The 21075-nt window shown below is 38.6% G+C and overlaps 1 long non-coding RNA gene across 2 annotated transcripts in view; it reads left to right on the top strand.

Annotated features, from left to right (window-relative positions):
* Positions 1-21075, top strand: part of LOC108296851 — a 58869-nt gene that overhangs the window by 2808 nt on the left and 34986 nt on the right. For both annotated transcript variants that reach the window (XR_001822009.2, XR_005198463.1), the window contains exons 2-4: positions 8002-8066; positions 10159-10362; positions 19830-19966. This is a non-coding gene — a long non-coding RNA (uncharacterized LOC108296851). The remainder of the gene's footprint in view (positions 1-8001; positions 8067-10158; positions 10363-19829; positions 19967-21075) is intronic.

Here is a 21075-nt window from a genome sequence, read left to right as displayed (position 1 = left end):
ATTTATAAAGAATTATAGAGTAAGAAAGCAACAGAGAACAATGTATTTCAGTCAACAATAGAAAAGAAAATATGTTATTTTGATTGGTATGATACAATTTTATATAGCACTGAGAGTCAACAAATGAACTACATATATGCACACTGGAATGAGTGAAACTGAAAAACAAGAATATTGGGCCAATAAATATTCACAAACAATACTTGCAACATAATTCTGATTTTAATATGTAATCTTTAAAAATTCAAACTAAAACAATGCCTTTAGTTATATACACAAGTGTGAAAATCACTTTTTGAAAAATTAAAGAATGAGTAACAGAAAACAACAAGAGATGTGGCTTCTTCTAAGGAAAGAAGGAACATGGCATCTATAGGGAGCACCTAGAAGTCTCTGAAGTATAGAAAACATTCCATTTCTTAAGTGAGATGTTAGCATCAGGAGTATTCATTTTATTATTTTTTACCTGTATTATTTACCTTGAAAAAATGTAAAACAATAAAATTAATAAAATAAAGCAAGATAATTTGGGAATGACAGAAATAACAGAGAAGAGTATGCTTCAAATTGATATGCTGATTGAAATTAGACTAGTTTCCAAATTTTGTTTAGTATATTTTTAAAAATTGGCATATAGGATTTCTTTTAACATTAAATCACATTAGAATTTAATTTACATTATAATTCTAGTAATTTATTTCTTTACTAATAACAGCATTGTCAGAATGCATCCACATTAACAAATGTTACCCTACACATATTTAGATTTCCTTAACATTATTTGGATACTTTGTATCCAATAAATATGTTGCTCAGGGACATTCCTAATGATCGATAAAACACTCACTAAAGATTACCTGATTAGTAGGAAAAAGAAGTCGACTGTAACAGGAATGGACAAATTATCTCAAACTATAAAGTGTGCTCTGTCTTGCTCAATATACTACTCTTTTTGTGATAGAACCACACTTAAACAGAACTAGAAATTCTGTACCTGGGACACATGGGTTAGTAAACCAAACGCCAATGGATTGTCACAGATGAGTATGATACTCTCAAGTCCCCAAGATTTTCTACTATGCTTTTTTCTTTGTTAATCCTTGATTAATAATGTCATTTTGTGGTCTAATATAATCTCCTTTTTTTTTTTTTTTTTTTGTTTTTAGCTCTTAAATTTCACATCTCAGTTTGAAATCCCAAAGTTATCCTTCCAAAATTTTTTGAGACAGTCTTGTTCTGTTGCCCTGGCTGGAGGGCAGTGGTGCTATCTTGGCTCACTGTAACCTCTGCCTCCCGGGTTCAAGCAAGTCTCCTGTCTCTTGCCTCAGCTTTCTGAGTCACTTGGCCTACAGGCACCTGCCACCATGCCTGGCTAATTTTTGTATTTTTAGTAGAGACAACATTTTACCATGTTGGCCGGGCTGGTCTTGAACTCCTGACCTCAGGTGATCCACCTGCCTCAGCCTCTCAAAGTGTCGGGATTACAGGCTTGAGCCACTACATCTGGCTGTGGTCAAATATATTCTGACTGTAAGTATCCAGTCACAAAAAAGTTATCTCTCTAGTAAAGAGAATGAGTGTAATAGTGAAACAGATTTAATGAACAATGGAAAATATTTTAGTTTAAGTATCACTGTATTTATTTAAAAGTAACATTAACTTAAAATAATAATAAATACTAATTTTTAACATCATGAATAATATATTTAATAGTGACTATATCATGTGCATAAAATTGAATGGATCTATAATGAATAATATTCTTGATTAATTTATTCTGGATCACATACTATCACATCTAACAGTTTCATTCATATTGTGAAACAAATGGATTTCAATATGATAAATGTTAATTAATTAGAAGTCTACTGAGAATTATTAAAGCAAAATTATCTTTATGTCAGCAAATTCAATTATTATAATTAATAATTCCTGGATCTGTGATCAATATAAAATGGCACAAAGGAAAGAATACAAATTTTTGTTTTCCCACATTGTGTAACATCATCCAAGCCCACGAAGTAATACATTAAAAAATAATAAAGTAGTAAGGCTCTGTGTCTTGTTAAATACTAAAATAACTTAACTTGTAATCAAGAAACAGTGTTTCCCTTTCCAGTTAACTTGATTTCAGGAAAACACCAATCTGTATCAGTGTTGTTCATTCTGCTTTATTCCTTTTGTTTCCCTTTTTCAGTTCTAAATCCTGCCCTACTACAAATTTATTTTTTAATGGATTATTCTTTCTCTGACTGATCTGCGACTCCTCTCTTCTTTCTTATGTTAGTCTCTCTAGAGAAATGATTCCAACAGCCATCTCTAAAAATGCCTAATGGCTAAAATACTTCTTGTGTGCCAAATGGCTACAGTAGTTATATGGTTGAAGCATATTAAATCCCATCTGCTGGGACTGAATAGATTCACAGAATTGAAGTTCATGGAGATAAGATTTTGTTTCCAGTTTTCTATGTAAATTTAAAGAAGTAAAGTCTGTAAACCAAAAGTAAGTTGATGGAGATACTTAACTCTAAATTGCTATATGTTAAAATATATTTAAGGATGAAAATCAGCAAACAACGATTTTTTTGAAATGTTTTTTTTTATCAATAGCTGGCTAGCTTTGAAGTGAAAAAGTAATACTAAAGGCTAATTTGAGCTCTGTGTGGTTTCAATTGAGTTTAAAACTGAAAGCGTAAAAATAAAAGATGTAAGATTTTTGTTACCTTCATTTGTATATTTGATGTTTCTGACTTTAAAATATTTAATGCAAGTGATTTAAATAACTTAGCATTTCTATAGTTGTCAATCGGAAATCAAAAATTATATGACTGGAATTCCTTGAACCTGCCTCTCTTTTAGTAAAGGTTAGTAAGATCAATTCATAACCTACAAATAAAAGATATACCTACAGTTTTACTTTTGCTGAAGAAATGTTCTAACCCTGTTATTCATTAGGTATTTGCTATCTTGGCTCAGAATTATCTATAAATTTCAATGATTAACAATGATATATATCAATTTATGATTTAGTACTTTGCTTATATCAAGTAACTGAGTAATCTACTTGGTGCATCTTAATTAATACATCTCATAAATTGAAATCCAAAACAGCCTATATGTTTACATGTTAAAATACAAATGTATTTTCTCTCCTGATTTAAATATGCTACTACACAGGGCTCCTTGGAGAATGTAATGTAACAAACTTCCAAAGAGTTTGTATCATGTTCATCTTTCAATAAATGAAATATTGAATTTGACTTTGGTAAGAAATAAGCATGGCATCTGGGAGAAATTAATAGCATTGTCAGTGGGCTACTGAAGCTCCAGAATATGTATATAAAAGATTGATCTGCATTTTAAAAAAATTCTGACTCAAATTTAAGAGATAGAATAACAATTTAAAGATTATTATAAGGCAAACAATGTTGTTATAAATATTGAGAGTAATCTACTCCATAATGTCTATAAACAAACACTCCACATTCAAAGTCTTTTAAAACCCTTCTGGCAAAAATTCATGGAAAAAATACTAATTTAAAACCTAGTAAAAGAATTAGGGAGAAAATTTAAATGGCAGAAATTCTTCATAATGGCAGAAATTGGACTTCATAAGTCCAATTTCAAAAGTAGCACATTTAGACATGAGATAAATAAGAAAGACAACTAGAACACTACAAGACAATTAGACCTAAGAGACATATATTGGATACTCCACTCAAAAGCAGCGGAAAGCATATTCTTTTCAAATGCACAAGAATTCACCAGGATAGAGCATATATTAAGCCAAAAAATAAGCCTCAGTATATTTATAAAGATAGTAATCATATAAAGTATATTCTCCAAGCACAATCAATTGAAATAGGACACCCATAACAGAAAGCTGAAATTCCCCAATATACTGTAATTAAATGATACACTTTAAAGCAACAACTGGATTCAAAAAGGATATCAGAAAATACTTGAAGTTGAATAAAAACACAATGTACAAAACCATATATGATTCAGTGAAGGCAGTGCTTAGAGAGGCTTTATAGCTATAAAATCTTACATATAAAACAAGGAAGAGTTTAAATCACTAACCAGAACATCTGCTTAAGGAACTAGACAACTTAGGACAAAGTTAACCCAAAGCAAGTGGAAAAAAAAAAATAAAAATGAGAATGAAAATCAATGAGCTGGAGAATAAAAAAATAATTGAAATAAACAATGAAACCAGTTGATTTTTAAGATAAAGAAGATTGACAAACTTTACTAGATTAACAAGGAAAAAAGAAGACTCAAATGACTAACTCAACAATAAAAGTGTGAACATTACCACTAACTTTGCAGAAATGAAAAAATTATGAAAGCATAATATAACCAATTATATGACAGCAAATTAGGTACACTGGATGCAATGGACCAAATCCTAGAAACACACAAACTACCAAAGTGACTCAAGCAGAAAAAACTCAAAATTGACCTAAAATACATCAAGAAGATTTATTCAGAAAAAATAAAACAAAAATGAAAAATATTTCAACAAATTAAAGCAGAGCCTAGATGTCTTTACTGCTGAATTTGACAAAATATTTAAATGATAATCAAAACCAATTCTTATCAAACATTTTTCAAACAATAAGAGACAAGGAAGAAACTTCCCCTCTCATGCAATGAGAACAGTATTATTCTAATATAAAAGTCAAAAAAAAATAAAAAACTATAGACTAATAACTTTTGTGTGTGTATATATATACATATACATGTTATATGTATATATATACACATATACATGTTATATGTATATACATATATATGCACACACATGTGTGTGTATGTACATATAAACATGCTATATATGTATACATGCACATATAAACATGTTATATATGTATATATGTACATATAACTAATTCTTTTGTGTGTGCGTATATGTACATATATGTTATATATACATATATACCATATGTATATATGTACATATATATGTCATATACAAAATATGTATATATGTACATATATACTTGTGTTATATGTTATATATAACTATATGTATATGTACATATAGTTATGTATATGTATAACAATATATATGTGTAAATTAACAATATATGTGTGTATATATATAACAAAATATGTGTATATATATAACAATATATGTGTCTATATATAACATATATGTGTATATATAACAATATATATTTGTATGTATATATAACAATATATATGTGTATATATACAAAACAATATACAAATGTGTATATATATATAACTATATAAGTGTGTATATATATAACAATATATATGTGTGTGTGTATATATATAACAATATATATGTGTGTGTGTGTATATATATATATATACACACACACACATATATATTGTTATATATATACACACAAAAGATATTAGATAATATCTCAACAAACTTCCGGCAAACCAAATCTAACAACCTAATATAAATAATATATACCATGACCAAATGAGATTTATTTCAGGAATATAGGGTTGATTAAACATATAAAACTAATTCAATGTGATGCATCACATTATTAAAAAGAAAAATAAACTTAAAAAAACATGATTATCTCAGTAGAAGCAGAAAAAATTAACACATTCACCACACTTTAATAATAGAAGTACACAAATCCAGGGATAGAAGAAAACTTTCTCAGTATGATAATTGGCATATATGAAAACTCTACATATAACATTATGTTGGATGGTAAAAGACTAAAAGTTTTCATCCTAAAATAAGGAAAAAAAAAGGAATGTTTTTTCTTGAAACTTCTATTCAACATCTCACTATAAGTGTTAGCCAGGTGAGTAGGTAAGAAAAATAAATAAAAAGAATCCAAATTGAAAAGGAAGAGATAAAACTACCTTCAAAGGTAACATGATTTTATACATAGAAAATTACGAAGAATACATACACACAAACTACTAGAACTTATAAATGAATTCAACAAAGTTACAGGAAATAAGACCAAAAACAGTAAGCTGTATTTCTATACACTGAACACATTCTTAAAAAAAGAAGTGTTAGGCTGGTCAAGGTAGCTCACACCTGTAATTACAGCACTTTGAGAGGCCTAGGCAGGTGGATCACCTGGAGGTCAGGAGTTTGAGACCAGCCTGGCCAATGTGGTAAAACCCCGTCTGTACTAAAAATACAAAAATTTGCCAGGTGTAGTGGTGGACGACTGTAATTCCAGGGACTTGGGAGGCTAAGGCAGGAGAATCACTTCAACCCAGAAGGTGGAAGTTGCAGTGAACTGAGATGTGCCATTGTGCTGCAGCCTGGGAAACAAGAGTGAAACTTTGTCTCAAAAAAAAAAAAAAAAAAAAAAAAAAATCCCCTGTCCTTGTGGAGCTATGTATTCATTGGGGTGAGTACAGGGGTAGCATGCACTGATGAGAAATGCTGTGGAGAAAAATAAGGCAGGATGAGGAGGAAAGAGTGACAAAGGTTATTAGGTTTCCTGGGATGTGGGAAGGCCTCTGATTAGCGGATATTTGATCAGAAGGAAGAAATATTGAGATGGGGAATAGACAAGGATGATTCAATGTAAAAAATACTGGTAGGTAGAGAAGGCTACGATTGGCACAGAAAAAATATATTCAAATAAATGATTATATTTTTCCTAAAGAACTGAATCTGCAGATAAAGAGAACACATCATGTTTTAGAAAAATGTAATATGGAATGAGCAACATTGAAACATATCTTGGGAGAACTTACTTGGAGAAGCTTATGCCAAAAAAAGTAATCTATCACTCAGCTTCTTCATATCAATGTTGTACAGTGTGATCTGAGATCTTTTTCCCCAAGCAGTTATAAAGGCAAATGAAGAATTCCTAAAATATGCAAGGACTCAGGAATCATAACACCTGCACCTGCAAACCTCTCTTGAAAATAACATTTGATGAAATCCAGTCAACCAAGAGAATCAGTGTGGAGAGTACAGTAACGAAGAAGACACAAAACGTAAGAACTAGTTATAGGCCGGGCACAGTGGCTCATGCCTGTAATCTCAGCATTTTGGGAGTCCGAGGCAGGCGGACCACTTGAACCCAGGAGTTTGAGGCCAGCCTGGACAACATGGCAAAACTCTGTCTCTACAAAATAAATATTTAAAAATTAGCTGGGTGTGGTGGTGCATCTCTGTAGTCCCAGCTACTAGGGAGGCTGAGGCAAAAGGATCGCCTGAGCCCAAGAGTTCAAGGCTGGAGTGAGCTGTGATGGCACCACTACACTCAAGCCTGGGCCACAGAGTGAGACACTGTCTCAAAAACAAACAAACAAAAACCCAACTTTGAACTATGACTCCGTTAAAATTTAAAATTAATAATGAGATTTAACAGCAATGAATGTAAGAATGAAAGACAAGTGTCACAATTTAAAATAATGTAACTAATGGGCTGGGACAAAAATCCTACAGCTTGTTGACAACTCAGTAGGGGCTGAGTGGCCAGTGTAAGTGAGCTAATTTCCTTGTCTTTCACAGCAAGAAGTTACTAATCACTTCATTTTTTAAAGTTAATCAATATATTAAAAGTTTTTAAAGTTTATCCTTTAAAATACAAAAGTGGCCAGGTGGAGTGTTACATGCCTGTACTCCTAACTACTTGAGAGGCAGAGGTGGGAGAATCACTTGAGCCCAGGAGTCCAGCCTGGGCAACATAGCAAGACTCTGCCTCTAAAACAAATTTCTTTTTAATTTTTAAGTAATTTTAAATTACCAGAAGGGTGGCAGGGGTAAGGATGCATCAGAAAATTGACCATATAGCTCAAGATTAAAAAAACAGAGAGAGAAATGGCAGTCTCCAGATCCAATATAACTGGGATTCTCCAGTTTAATATCAGACAGCATTGAATTAAAGGTAAAAAAGCGTGTATCTGTAACAAGAATGTAAGTGGCCTAAATCTCTACGCAACACAAAACAAAACAGCATTCTGGCAGAAACTGTTAGCTGTCCACCAAAACCTATTCTCTTTTTACATGACCCAGAGTTATAGATGAGCATATGGCTGTTCAGATACACCCTGCATTTGCTTGGGATTTCAATGGAATGTGAGCAGAGGTGAGTGCCATCCCAGGCCTGGCCCGTAAACCTTCCTGCTTGCCCTTTGTGTTCCTCCCCTTCCCCATCGGTTGGAATGACAATGACCAAGGTGATGGCATTGAAGATGGCTTCAGCCCAACTTCCTAACTGTGAGGTGTCTCTGTTTTCTCCATACCCACTCTGTCTACAAGGTCAGCTCTCATTGACAATGGAGCCAGAGTTTTAAAAGAAGGCAGAAAACTTATCCCAGTTATCTGGATGGAAAGAATTCAAACAATTGTTTCATTAGATCTAAAATACGAAACAGAAAGCATAAGTATCATATTTATTCGGGAGTAGGGAGGCAAGGGTCTATGTGTTCTAGCAGTCACATTATATGTATCAAAATACATGAAGTGGGCAGGTGTAGTGGCTTGAGCTTGTAGTTTCAGCAACTAGGGAAGTTGAGGCAGGAGGATCACTTGAGCCCAGGAGTTTGAGGGGGCAGTGAGCCATGATTGCACCACTGCACTCTAGCTTGAGTAACAGAGAGAGACCCTGTCTCTTAAATTAACTAATTAATTAAATATATATGTATACACACACACACACACACACACACACACACAAAAGGACCTGAAAATTCAAAGAGAAACAAAAACATAATCAGAGAGACTTTAACACCTATGACAAAATCCATGAATGTAAATGGTGATATAGAGGATGGGAATAATATGTAATTAGTAATTATTGTTACATATTAATATATATTTAATTCCATATCCAAACAAAAATTCCATTTAATTTCATATTCAAACAGACCGTACCTTCTACTGCCCCTGAGATATTTCTTGAAACTGATCATATCTTGGGTGCCAAAGAAAGCCTCCATGCATTTCAAAATTAGAAATAGTACAGATTGCATTCTCTTATGTCAAACAAAAGAAAAAAAAATCTACAGTTTAATAATCAAAATAGAAAAAAACCAAAACCCAACCTTTTGGAAATTTTGAAATTCCTTTCTAAGTTGAAACCAAAGTTAAAATTTTAGAATATCTAGACTATGATTGAATTTCTATATATAAGATGGCTAAAACCATATTCAGAGAAAAAATTCACAGCTTTAAATGTGGTACTAAGTAAGACAGAATGGAAATAAATTGACTGAATGTTAATTTAAAAAAAACTTTAAAAATTATGACAAAATAAACATAAGCACAAGAATGAAAATGATAAAGTGAAACAGAAATTAAGCAATTTAAGAACAGGAAAACAGAATAAATCCAAAATCTGGATTCCCTCAGCTTTATTAAGGCATAATTGACAAAATTATATCTATTTATGATGTACAATGTGAATGTTGATACATGTACATGTTGTGAAATAAATCAAGCTAATTAACATACCCATCACCTCACATTTTTTTAAATGGTGAAAAAAATATTTAAGATCTATTCCTTTAGTAATTTTCAAGTAGACATCATTGTTAAGAATTTAGTCCCCATAAACTATTTTTGAAGAAACTGTCAGCTACACCTCCAGTCGGCCTAATTGAGTAATGATGGAGACCAATAATAGCTTACATTTATTGAGCACCTAATATACTAGGCACTGGGCTTAGTGCTTTATGTATATTAGCTCTACTTTATGAGGTAAGAACCATCATTCTCATTTTGCATATGAGGAAACTGAGGCGGGGCTTTAAGCATTTTGCCCAAGGTCTCACAAATAGTAAATGACTCAACAGTTAGATTCCAAGTCACGAAATTAGAACTCAAAAGAGAAAGTCATCACAGATGTAGAAGACATTTTTAATTATAAATTAAAATGATACATAGCAACATTAGAAAATTCTCAAACTTGTAACATGACTGCTTCAAAGGTGCTTCATGAAGAAACAGGCTCATCTGTTTTCCCAGGGCTGAGAAACCTGGGGTAGGGCTGTGGGGACCCACTGTCACCAAGCCTGTGCCCCCTTTTACAATAGCCTGGGCTCCTCTGTGATGGGTACAGTATCTCATGGACGGCAGAATGGGAGCAACGGGGAGCAGCTTCCCTAAATGAGGGGGCCAGCAGCTGTGAGAGAAGTGTATTTATTCTGAAACCTGACTTAATTCTTTCTTGAAAGCAGATTACTTGAGACATATCGGACACTAAAAGCAAGCCCCAGTTGCATCTTGTGGAAAGCACTGAGAGCTACCAAATATATACAGACGTTTCCAGCATGAGTATATTTCATTCCCTTTGAGATCCCACAATAAAATGAAAGTGAAGAAACTCAATAACATCAGTCAAGTGCCCGCCCTACAATGGTGGAGGAGAAACACAATGCGAGGTGGATAATTAACGGTCCCATCTTATGCAATCAGTACAGTGAACTAAAGGGGCAGGTTTAAGTGGCAATTTTGGTTCAAATGCCAGCTGAGCCGCCAGTAAAGACGATGTGTTCAGAGGGGTTGGCATCATTTAGAGAAGGGTTTGTTTTCTGAGCCTGAAAGTGAGGGCTGTAATCAGAAACCTTTCATGTAACATGTGTTTCTGGTTCTTCAAATTCAATTGTTTTTTGATAGAGACATTGCAAATTATGAAAGCACAGCTCATGACCTAGAAGTTTTGCAGCACAATCGTTTCCCTTCTGGACAACTTCCTGCAAGACTCTAGTTGAAAAACAGCAGGATGCATCCAGGCAGAAAAGAGATGCTTTGAATCTGACTTTTTCCAGCAACTTCCTTTTCCAAGTCATAGAAAAAAAAGGTGGAATGATTCTCCAGCCATTGAAATCATTAATCTGCCCTCAATTAATGAGATTCTGTTTAATTTTCAGATTTCTTTCTGGTTTTGCTTGTGTGTATGTGTGTGTGTGTGTGTGTGTGTGTGTGTATACTGACCTATGTGAAATGACAAAGTGTATTCACATTTTTAGTATTCACAATTTCTTGAATCATAAGTTTACACAAATTTAGAGGTTCATGATCACCAGTTTCATCCTGGTGATCAACATTAATTAACATTCACTTGCAGGCAGCGATGTCCATGTCTCCAGTGGGAAAGGACAGAAACTGAGTCTGAGAATATGGATTCAGGCCCACATCTCCCATTTTCTGGATATGGTCAACCATTTGGCAAATCACGGATGCTCTTTGAGCCTCAGTCTCCTTATCCTTTAAGTGAGTGAATTGGGCTGGATTTTTGCAAAGTTCCCCTCCAACTCTACTTTTTTATCAGTTCGTCTTCCATTTCTGTAACTGCATCCCCTTTCCTTTAAGTGTTTTCACTTCCCTGTGTCTGTCTTTCAAAGAGCTTCTCATTCTCTTGCCTTAAATTTCACCTCTAAGCTGATAACTCCTACACACACACACCTCGATGTGTAGATACATACATATGGATACAATAGATATGGATCCTGTATTGCTATTTAACCACTGGAAACTTCCACTTATCTGCCCTACCATCTTTCATCAAACCTCTTGTCCAAATTTTGTAGGACTTGCTATTCCCTCCCAACATAGACTGTTCTCCGTTCTGGATTCAAGGTCTCTTCTCTATGGCTTCTCCATTATCCCAGAACCTGCAGTCATATTTATATCCTTCTTCATCAATTGCCAAGTCCTACTGTCTTTGGACTCTGACCTCTCCTTTCTGCTCCCACTGCCAGGACCCGGTGGCCTTATTTCTCAGTAACTGCCCACTTGATACCTGGCTCGAACCAGGAGAAAGTTCCCCAGCAGGGAATAGAGATGCCCTCCTGTCTCACTCTCTGTCATTGAAAGCCACAAATGGGACAAAGAGAGAATGTGGTTTAGGACTCAGCTTTCAGTTCCAGGGAATGGATGCCTGCAGCACCAGGAGGAAACTGAAAAGCCAGGGAAAAGCCACGCGTCCCATGGGACCCTTCCCAGAGCCCAGTAACCGACTGCTTGGAACACCCGCAGTGTTGGTCAGACCCTGCCTAGAGCCTGGCCAAACACTTCCCGGGACACCTGCCCCAGTGTCTGTCGGACCTTGCCCAGAGCCTGGCCACCCATTGCCCAGGACACCCACCCCAGTGTCCATAGGACCCTGCTCAGAGCCCAGCCATCCACTGCCCAGGACACTTGCCCCAGTGTCCGTCAGGAGTTTTGGTCCCATCTTTGCTAAATTCTTTTCGTGATTGATTTCATTTAGCCCTGACACCTTTTCTGTGAGGAAGGGACTGTTGCTGCTTCTGTTTGAGAAATGACAAGGCTGAGAAGCTGAGAGGTTAAACAGGTCTGTGCCAGGCCACTGTGGCAGGGCGAGGGATGGAGCCAAGGTCTTCAGGATTCCAGATCTGAGCTCTCAACTCCCTACACTAATCTGCTCACCTTTTTAACCAGCTCCCTTTGATTTATGTTTTAACTTCTATATTCTTTTCTTTAATGACAATTGTGAGAAAAGATAGCAAACATAAAAAGCCATGTTTGCTCATTTCTGCGTGAGCCCCTCACTGTGATGAAATGCATCCCTCCAGAACAACGCCTTGAGGACAAAGCAGGACAGAGCCCTCAGCCACCCACGTCTCTCCCTGAGTCACTACATCCTTGAAAAGATAAATGACCTGAGCCCTTGCCTTTGCCTAAACATAAGACAGGGTTAGTGATTATGCTGCTACGATCTCTTACTCAAAGGTACTTTAGTCATCTAGAGCCAGATGTACTCTCACATCCAAACTTTGACATGATTTTGCACATACTCAACCCCTGACATCTGCATATAAGCTGTGGGCTGAAATTGCTTTGGAGCAGTCTGACCTGTCTGCTCCCAGCACCTAGGTCTCAGTCTATTGTCCTCATGAAGACTTCTGAATACAAATAACTTGAATTCTTTAAAAGCTTGATTTTTGTCTTTAGTTGACAACAACAATGGCTAAGAAAAAGTAAGTCTGAAATAGTGTTCTCAGTGGAGGGAGAGTCTCCCTGTTTTTCTTTTCTTTTCTTTTTTTTTTTTTTTTTTGTCGGGGGGGAGACAGAATCTCACTCTGTCTCCCAGGCTGGAGTGCAGTGGTGCGATCTCAGCTCACTGCAACCTCTGCCTCCTGGGTTGAAGTGATTCTCGTGCCTCAGCCTCCCAAGTAGCTGGGACTACAGGCATGTGCCACTGTGCCCTGCTAATTTTTGTATTTTTAGTAGAGATGGGGTTTTACCACGTTGGCCAGGCTGGTCCCGAACTCCTGAGTTCAGGTGATCCACCCACCTCAGCTTCCCAGAGTGCTGGGATTACAGACATGAATCACCACACCTGAGAGCCCACCTGTTCTAAGAAAGGAAACTTTTTTCTATTTCTCTGTCTCTGCTTCTGCTCCTTCCTCCCCATCCTTAATGGAGTTCCTGATCCCAGTTCAGAATGGCTCTCCTCTTGGGTCATTTCTTCCCATGGGCATTGTACCTTTGATTGACAAAGACAGGAAGGTCTTATAAACATCTCTTACTGTCCAGGACTCAACACCTTTTAAGATCCATGGTTTCTAAAGAAAAATCTGGATTTGGCTGAAACCATGCAGTTTCTATGCCATGATCAGGAGGAGGGACAGGGGCTTCTAGCTGTGCCCTGCCCCGATCCTGGTAAGGACCCACATGGAGTGAAACCCCTGAGGGGCACTGCAGAGGGGTCAGGGGAGGTGGGGAGCACAGACTGCAGGCAGGCCCTGGCATTTCCAGGGTTGTACTCATGTGTGATGATTCTTTTGAATCCAGAGGTTCAGTCCCTAACAACTCAGACCTGCGCCTGGAGGAGCACATCTTGCATGGGGGAGGATACCCTTTATTTTCACCTTAGAGTCCACCTCCCTGTCCCCACCCTCCCCACCCCCCCTAAAAGAACCGTGGCCAAGACTGGATTGTGGTGATGTTTTTCTTGCTTCCTCAGAAGAGAATGATGTTATCCTGGTGAGTCTAGAAACCTTGAAGGAACTTGTGATCAAATGGTGGGACTGCTCACATTGATACTGTAGGAATGAATGTGCCCCTTCCCTTTTTCTCCCATATTCTGAATATCCTTGCAGGTTCCTTTGTTCTTGGGTTCCTCCATTGGCAGGGGATGAGCAGGTCAATTTCTGTCACTAAGGGGTTCTATCCTGCTGCCAAATAGTATGCCCTCTGCCCATCCATTTGTAGGACTGAAGTCTTGCTATGTGTTCCCTACATGGGGGAGCTGCCCACTAGAACAGCTGTCATTGACAATTGTGTCAGGCAGTCTATCCACTGCAGCAGAACTCAATATCTGTACTCATCTCACTCATAAACCCTCAATGGATCCCTATTGTCTGCCTCTATGAGTCAGTCCCAACTATTCACAGTCTTCAAAACAAACACACAGATTGGGGGTGAGTCCCCTTGTCTGAAACGTACTTCTCCTTCTGTCTTATATAGTCCTTCTTTTCTTGTTTCCTCTTGTCTTCCAGAACTCTAGAGGTTCTACTGGGTTTTATATTTGAATGCCCAGGGATTCCATGTAATTCCATTCAATTATAGACCACAGACGATTCCCTGGTGAATTAATAATTTCAGAAGGTTGCTGCTTTCTTTAGCTGAAGTAGAAGCTTCTGAGGCCCAGCATTCAATAAAGGCTAAATAGGTTGAGTGTCTTCACCCAGTGCCCACTACAGAGCTAAACATGTCATAGAGGCTAAATAAATGCTTCCTAATTGATAAAAAAAAAAAAATAGAGAGAGACTAGACAGTAACTATGTATTATGAATGTGGATTTGCCCAAAGGAAGATAGAATTAGCTGATTGTCTGAAAATAGGGAAGGGTCTAAAAGATTTTTGGTATTTTTATATCTGAGTGTGCAATCAGAATTAGAGCAATTCAGTAAACCTGTGCATGTTTATCTCATCTGAAAAATGGAAGTTTAAAAAAATTCTAAGCCTGGCATTTATGTGCACAGCTGATGAATGACTTTAGTAATTTGTAAGCAAAAAGCTTAGAATTCCAACTTTTCTTTGTAAAAATAGCTTGAGTCACATTCTGAAGCTGGAAGGTTTTACGCAAATTAATAATACAGGTGATTTTTCAACTTCTGTTGAACGGGTAAGTAAATAACCCGAACTAGCAGAATCAGCAGTTAGCTAAGTGGTTCTCTCAAATGCATCAAGGACTGTGCCATTAATTTTCTCTGCTGTGGAGGTGGAGGATGATCCCAGCACAATTCCTTCTTCCTTTGGCTTGGCCCCTTATATCCTTGATAGAGTTTAGTCTCAGCTCTTTGATGAAATACCTTGTTCCATGAAAGTTTCCTGGGATTTGTCAACTAAAACTAAAATTCTAAGTCCCTTACTGATGGAAAAAACCCTCTCTCTTGGCCAAGGGAACCCCAGAAAAAAACTTAAAAATTGAGTTCCTGGGCTGCTCATGGTGGTTTATGCCTATAATTCCAGCACTTTGGGAGGCCAAGGAGGACAGATCGCCTGAGGTCAGTAGTTTAAGACCAGCCTGGCCAACATGGTGAAACTCCGCCTCTATTTTTAGTCTCTATTAAAAATACAAAAACTAGCTGGGTGGTGCGCATCTGCAATCCCAGCTACTTGGGAGGCTGAGGCAGGAAAATCACTTAAACAATAATAATAGACCGGGCGTTGTGGCTCATGCCTGTAATCCCAGCATTTTGGGAGGCCAAGGAAAGCAGACCACCTGAGCTCAGGAGTTCAAAACCAGCCTGGCCAACATGGTGAAACCCCATTTCTACTTAAAATACAAAAATTAGTGGGGCATGGTGGCACATGCCTGTAATCCCAGCTACTTAGGAGGCTGAGGCAAGATAATTGCTTGAACCCAGGAGGCAGAGGGTATAATAATAACAAAATAATCAAAATAATAATAACAGGTCTTATTCATTCTCTCTAACTATATTTTTGTACCAATCAAGTGAATTATTAACATTGGGGGGATTATTAACATTGGGAGATTCATGTGTGGGAGTGCTGAGGTCAGCCCATGTGGTCATTCTTCTTCACCCCAACATAGACATAGTAAAGTCACGCTTCCACATATACAACAATGCAATGTCTGTTAAAAGATTCAAAAATGGTCTCACTCTGTCACCCAGGCTGGAGTGCAATGGCACTATCACGGCTCACTGCAGCCTTGTCTTCCTGGGCTCAGGTCATCCTCCTGCCTCAACCACCCCAGTAGCTGGGACTACAGGTGCACACTATTATCTCACATACTCCATAAATATATATACCTACTGTGTACCCACAATAACTTTTTTAAAAAAGAAAAATGCAGAAATAAGCATTCCAAGATAATAGTTATAATAATTCACAACATTAGTTCCCTATTCAAGGACACTTCACAGGCATCATTCCCTGTGTCCTCACAACTACTGGGTTTCTGCTCTGGGGCTAGGTGGTTCCCTTCCTCCTGAACCTGTGGTCCAAAGCCCAGTCAGTCCTCACCCCTGCCTGACCATGGTGAAGCGGCACAGAAGGCCAATGCACTTGACTTCTGTGGCCAGTGCGTATAGTAGCATGCACCATATGGAAATGATGGGGAGCAGCCCCCCTCACAGCTCAAGCTTGAGGCTTCATGAACCCCGTGAGCCAGAAGTAGGGCAGGGAGCTGGGTGGCAGCCACTCTCTTCTGTTGCCACAATCCCTTTCAAGGCCGATCTTACTGCACTTGAAGAAATAATGTCCTGGGATGACATTACCTCTCTGGAAGGATGTGATACTTCTGACGTGCCATGGGGTGTGGGCACTTATTTCTATCCTGAGGAGGTGAAGGATAGAGGATCTGAACTCTGAGGAGCAGGGGGCATTGAGAAAGGGTATTTTGATGTGTGAAGTATAAATTGATGTCTCAGCTGTGAGAGGCAGGAGGTAGATATAGGTTCTCTATCCATGAGGTTCCTGGATGCCTCTGATGTCTTGTTGCCAAAACATGTCTTTAATGCGAGAGAGAGGGAGTTGTGTTTTGTGAGGGGCAAGGAGAAGACCTTTCATCCCACTCCGGCGACATGGTGAGTAGGTGAGTAGTAAATGATGTCCAGTGGAGCTTCTGGAGAATATCCCTGCCTCCAGCAAGGCCTGTAGTGAAACCAAGGTTTGTTGCTTTAGGACCCACCAGGCAGAAGCAGGTTTCCCTTCCAACTAACGCCAGCCCCTGTGGCTGTGCTGGGGTCTCAGCTCTACTCTCCCATCTCGAGCACCTTACCCGACAGTCATCTTTCTTTCCCACTCTTCACTGGATCCTTTCTATTAGCATTATGGTTTGCTTATATCACCGCCATCTTAAAATAACCCTTCCTCCCTCACTCCACATGGCCCTCCATCTCAGCCATCTTTCTCCTCCCATGTGAAGCCACATTTCTCAGAAGAGTTGTCTGCGTATGTTCTCTCCATTCTTCCACCAACTGCTCTGTCACTGAAATGACTCTTGCTAAGGGCATCAATAATTTTCATGTCACCAAGTTCAAAGGACATTCTCTTAGCCTTCATCTCTCAGCAGCTTTTAAACAAATAGCCTCTCCCTTACTTAAAATACCAATTCCCCTTGGCTCCAGGTCATTGCATGCTCTTGGTTGACCTCTTCGTCCCCCGCAGCTCTTCCTCAGCCTCTTTACCAGGATTTCCTCTTCTATTTATTATTGAAATGTTGGTCTTCCCTTGGCTTGACCCAAGGCCCCTTCTCTGCTGTGTCGTCTCTCCCTGGGTGGCCCCACCTACATGCAGGACATCAACAGCCAATTAGCAACAATGACTCCTACATTTATTTCTTCAGCTCAGATCTCACCTCTGACCTCAGAGTCATATTCAACTACCTACCTGAAATCTTAGTCAATATATCCAATGTTGAACCTGTAACCACACCAGACCAATCTGGCTTGGCTTTTGGTAACAAAATTGTTTTTCATTTGCCATGGATCTCCAGGTTGAGGTCATATAACCTGAGCATGCCCAGATGAACCAAGTGTGCAGCCAAAGGGGGAATCTACGTGCTTGGGTGAAGGAGTGGGGACTGAATTAAGAAGTGGACACCATCAAGTAGGATCTAGGATTCAATCAGATGGTACTCTAGTCACCCCATGGCAGTCAGTCAGATCATTCTTCCCAACATCACTTCATTGCAAGATCTAATCAGATCACACCTCACACCTCATTAACCTATGCTTATGAAACCCAACTAAAACCCCAGCTTGAGGAGACAGATTTGAGCATTTCCTCCTGTCTCCTTGCTGGCTGACTGGCAATAAAACTTTTCTTTTCTCAAAAGCCACTGCCATGATATTGGCCTCTGTGCGTTGGACAGCGAACCCATTGATTGCTTTGTCACAAACCCTGATGATCTCTCTCCCAACTCCAAAATTCTTAGTTTTCTTCCAGTTTATCTTCTGTAACCCATATACCCAGGAGCGGAGGCATCAAATTTTGAAGTCATCACTCCTCCAAGTCAATCAATTGTGAAGGTCTTTCAGTTCTGCCCCTAATAAATCCTGAATGAACTCACTGCCCCCATTTCCACTGTCTTGATCTAGGCCACTCACATCTCCTCGCTGGACTTCTGTGATGGGCTCCTGACTGATATTCCTGCTTTCATGCTTGCCTCCCCCCAATCTGTTCTCTCATCATCAGCAGGAGATATTTTTTTGAAATGAAAATCTGTGCATGGAGGATGGGAATAGACAGGAAGACTTAAAACTCTTAAAACAATAGAAAACCCATTATTCTAAAATAAAATTCAACATCCTTTTCTCAGTTCCGTAGACCCACCACAAAGCCTAATTCACAGTGGTGTTTTTCTGCTTCCTCCTGCTCACTTCTTTCCTTTTGCCTGGCTTTCTCCTACTCTTCCATTGGCTCTCAGCATAAATGTCACTTTGCCGAGAGCCTTATCGAAACCCCAAAACCAGAGGCCTCCTCATATTACATGCTTTATTCTTTCAGGGAAGTAGAAGGAATAATCATGATTGCAACTCAATAGCTGACTAAATGATTAGTTCCTTAAAACCTTGCGTTACCCTTTAGGATAATGAAAATATTCTAGAATTGATTATAGTGATGGTTGAAAAACTTCATGAAAATATGCAAAGCCTTGAATTGTATACTTTCAATGGGTGAGTTGTGTAGTATGTGAATTAAATCTCCATAAAACTGTCCTAAAAAGAAAGAAAAGGCTTACATTTGAATGAAAGATCTAGAAGAGGCAGGGAACTTGTCTATTTTGCTTACTGTTGATCACCTAGTATGCAACATAATGGCTTTGCATGAGGTATGTGCTTAAATATTGGTTGAGTGGTGGTGAAGGTGAGTTAATGACAAGACTGCTATTCTGAGTGGGAGTGGCTTTGTAAATGTTTTGTGTTTCTTAGATTTGAGAAAGATTGGCTTTAATGTATTACACCTTACTATTTTAATGCTTTTTATGGAAATGCCTTGAGACCTCTATCATGCTGAAAGCAGTGGCCTGGATCTAGAGGCTCCAAGCCCATCAGAGCCCTGGAGGTGTCTGGAGTCCTGGAGCTGTTGCCTGGTTTCCCCTCCCAAAGCCTTCCTCTTGCAGCACGTGGCCAGCTCCAAACCTGCAGATACAGCCAAATGATTCCATGTTTCACAGTCCTCATACCGAGGGAACATTCAAAGTTCTGTGCACAGCTCACTCTACAGAGTTATTACCTGTACTTTCTAGGGAAAGCAAATTCTAGAGGAGAGAGTTCAGCCTGCCCATACATTCTTCTTTCTACAAAGCACTGACGTTGATTTATTTTAAAGTGGTTCTAAAGGGATCCAACCTCAACCAGTGTGTTTGGCCCCATTTGGTTTCATCTCATTCTACTTTCCTTTCCAGATCAATGACTCAAGATGAAGCCAAATATGCTCCAGTGAGCATGGTAACTGGAAAAATTGCCTTATTTTTGTGTTCCCTGGGTGTGCATGTGGCAACCTAGGACAACATTTAAATAGATGTGTAAGAAAAAAGGGTAGGTAAGTGGACTTCAGAAGGAGGGTTCAATTCCAGTGTCTTTTTTTATGGCAGACCCCTCTTCCCAAGTAGAGGCATCACACTGGCTTTGAGATTACTGCCTGCGCACAGACTGCTTGAGACAATATTTTAAAGACTTTCAACTGACGCTCCTTCCTACTAGTTTATGTAAGATATTAATGGACTGGCTGTGGGATGCATCTCTGGGTAAAAATACCCATAAGTGCATGTCAGTGGCTCTGGGGAGCAAAAACTAGAACTCCTGATTTTGGCTATAAAGCGACTTCCTACAAATTACTTCTGTCAAGTGCCAGTGAGGAGCACAGGGCTGGCTGGAGCTTCAGTGGTGGCTGCCATCCAAATGCATGCGGAATTCTCTCCACAGTATAACCAGACTGGCATCACGTGGACTTGCTTGACTGCTGCAAGATTTTTAAAGACTTGCTTCTGGATTTTCAATTACATGTGGCAGTGATTCTTCTCCTAACAGACTGACTGAGTGATTGACTGAGTCATTCATTCATTCCAGAATATTGATTGAGCACTTTTTATCAGTATTCGAGATTTAGTAGTGGCCAAGATAGGCAAGGACCCTGTTCTCAAGGAGTTCATATTCTAGTGTGGAGAAACAGAATAATAAAAAGTAGAGATATGTAGTAACATTGGAGATGGATGACAAAGAAAAATAGCAGAGTAGTGGTTAGAAAGTTACAGAAGGAGCAAGGGATATTGACATAGGGTGGGTCAGAAAAGCTTCATGAACAGGTAACATCCGAGCTGAATTATACAGCAAGGAATCAGCCATGCTCTGAGTGAAGAGCCATCCAGGAGGAGAGAGCTATAAATGCAAAGGTCCCAAGCAGGAGCAAGTCCTTTGTGTTCATAGAAAGAAGTCCAGAGTTGCTGAACTGGAGTGAACAGAGGGGACTGGGTAGATGTGAGATTTGAGGGTGGGGCAGGAGCTAGCTGGGAACCCTGCAGCCTTGGCTAAAAGTTTGGTTTTTGATCTAAGTGCAGTGGGAAAACATTGAAGTTTTTAAGTGTGCAGGGAGGGAAAGGGTAGACATGAGTGTCTCAGTATGGGGAAGAAGAGCTTAAGGGACTCTGCAGG

This window comes from Cebus imitator, unplaced genomic scaffold, assembly GCF_001604975.1.
Source record: "Cebus imitator isolate Cc_AM_T3 unplaced genomic scaffold, Cebus_imitator-1.0 Scaffold748, whole genome shotgun sequence".
In the NCBI taxonomy this organism is placed as follows: domain Eukaryota; kingdom Metazoa; phylum Chordata; class Mammalia; order Primates; family Cebidae; genus Cebus; species Cebus imitator.
The sequence above is the reverse complement of the archived record's forward strand: the minus strand, read 5'-3'. Positions and strand labels throughout refer to the sequence as shown.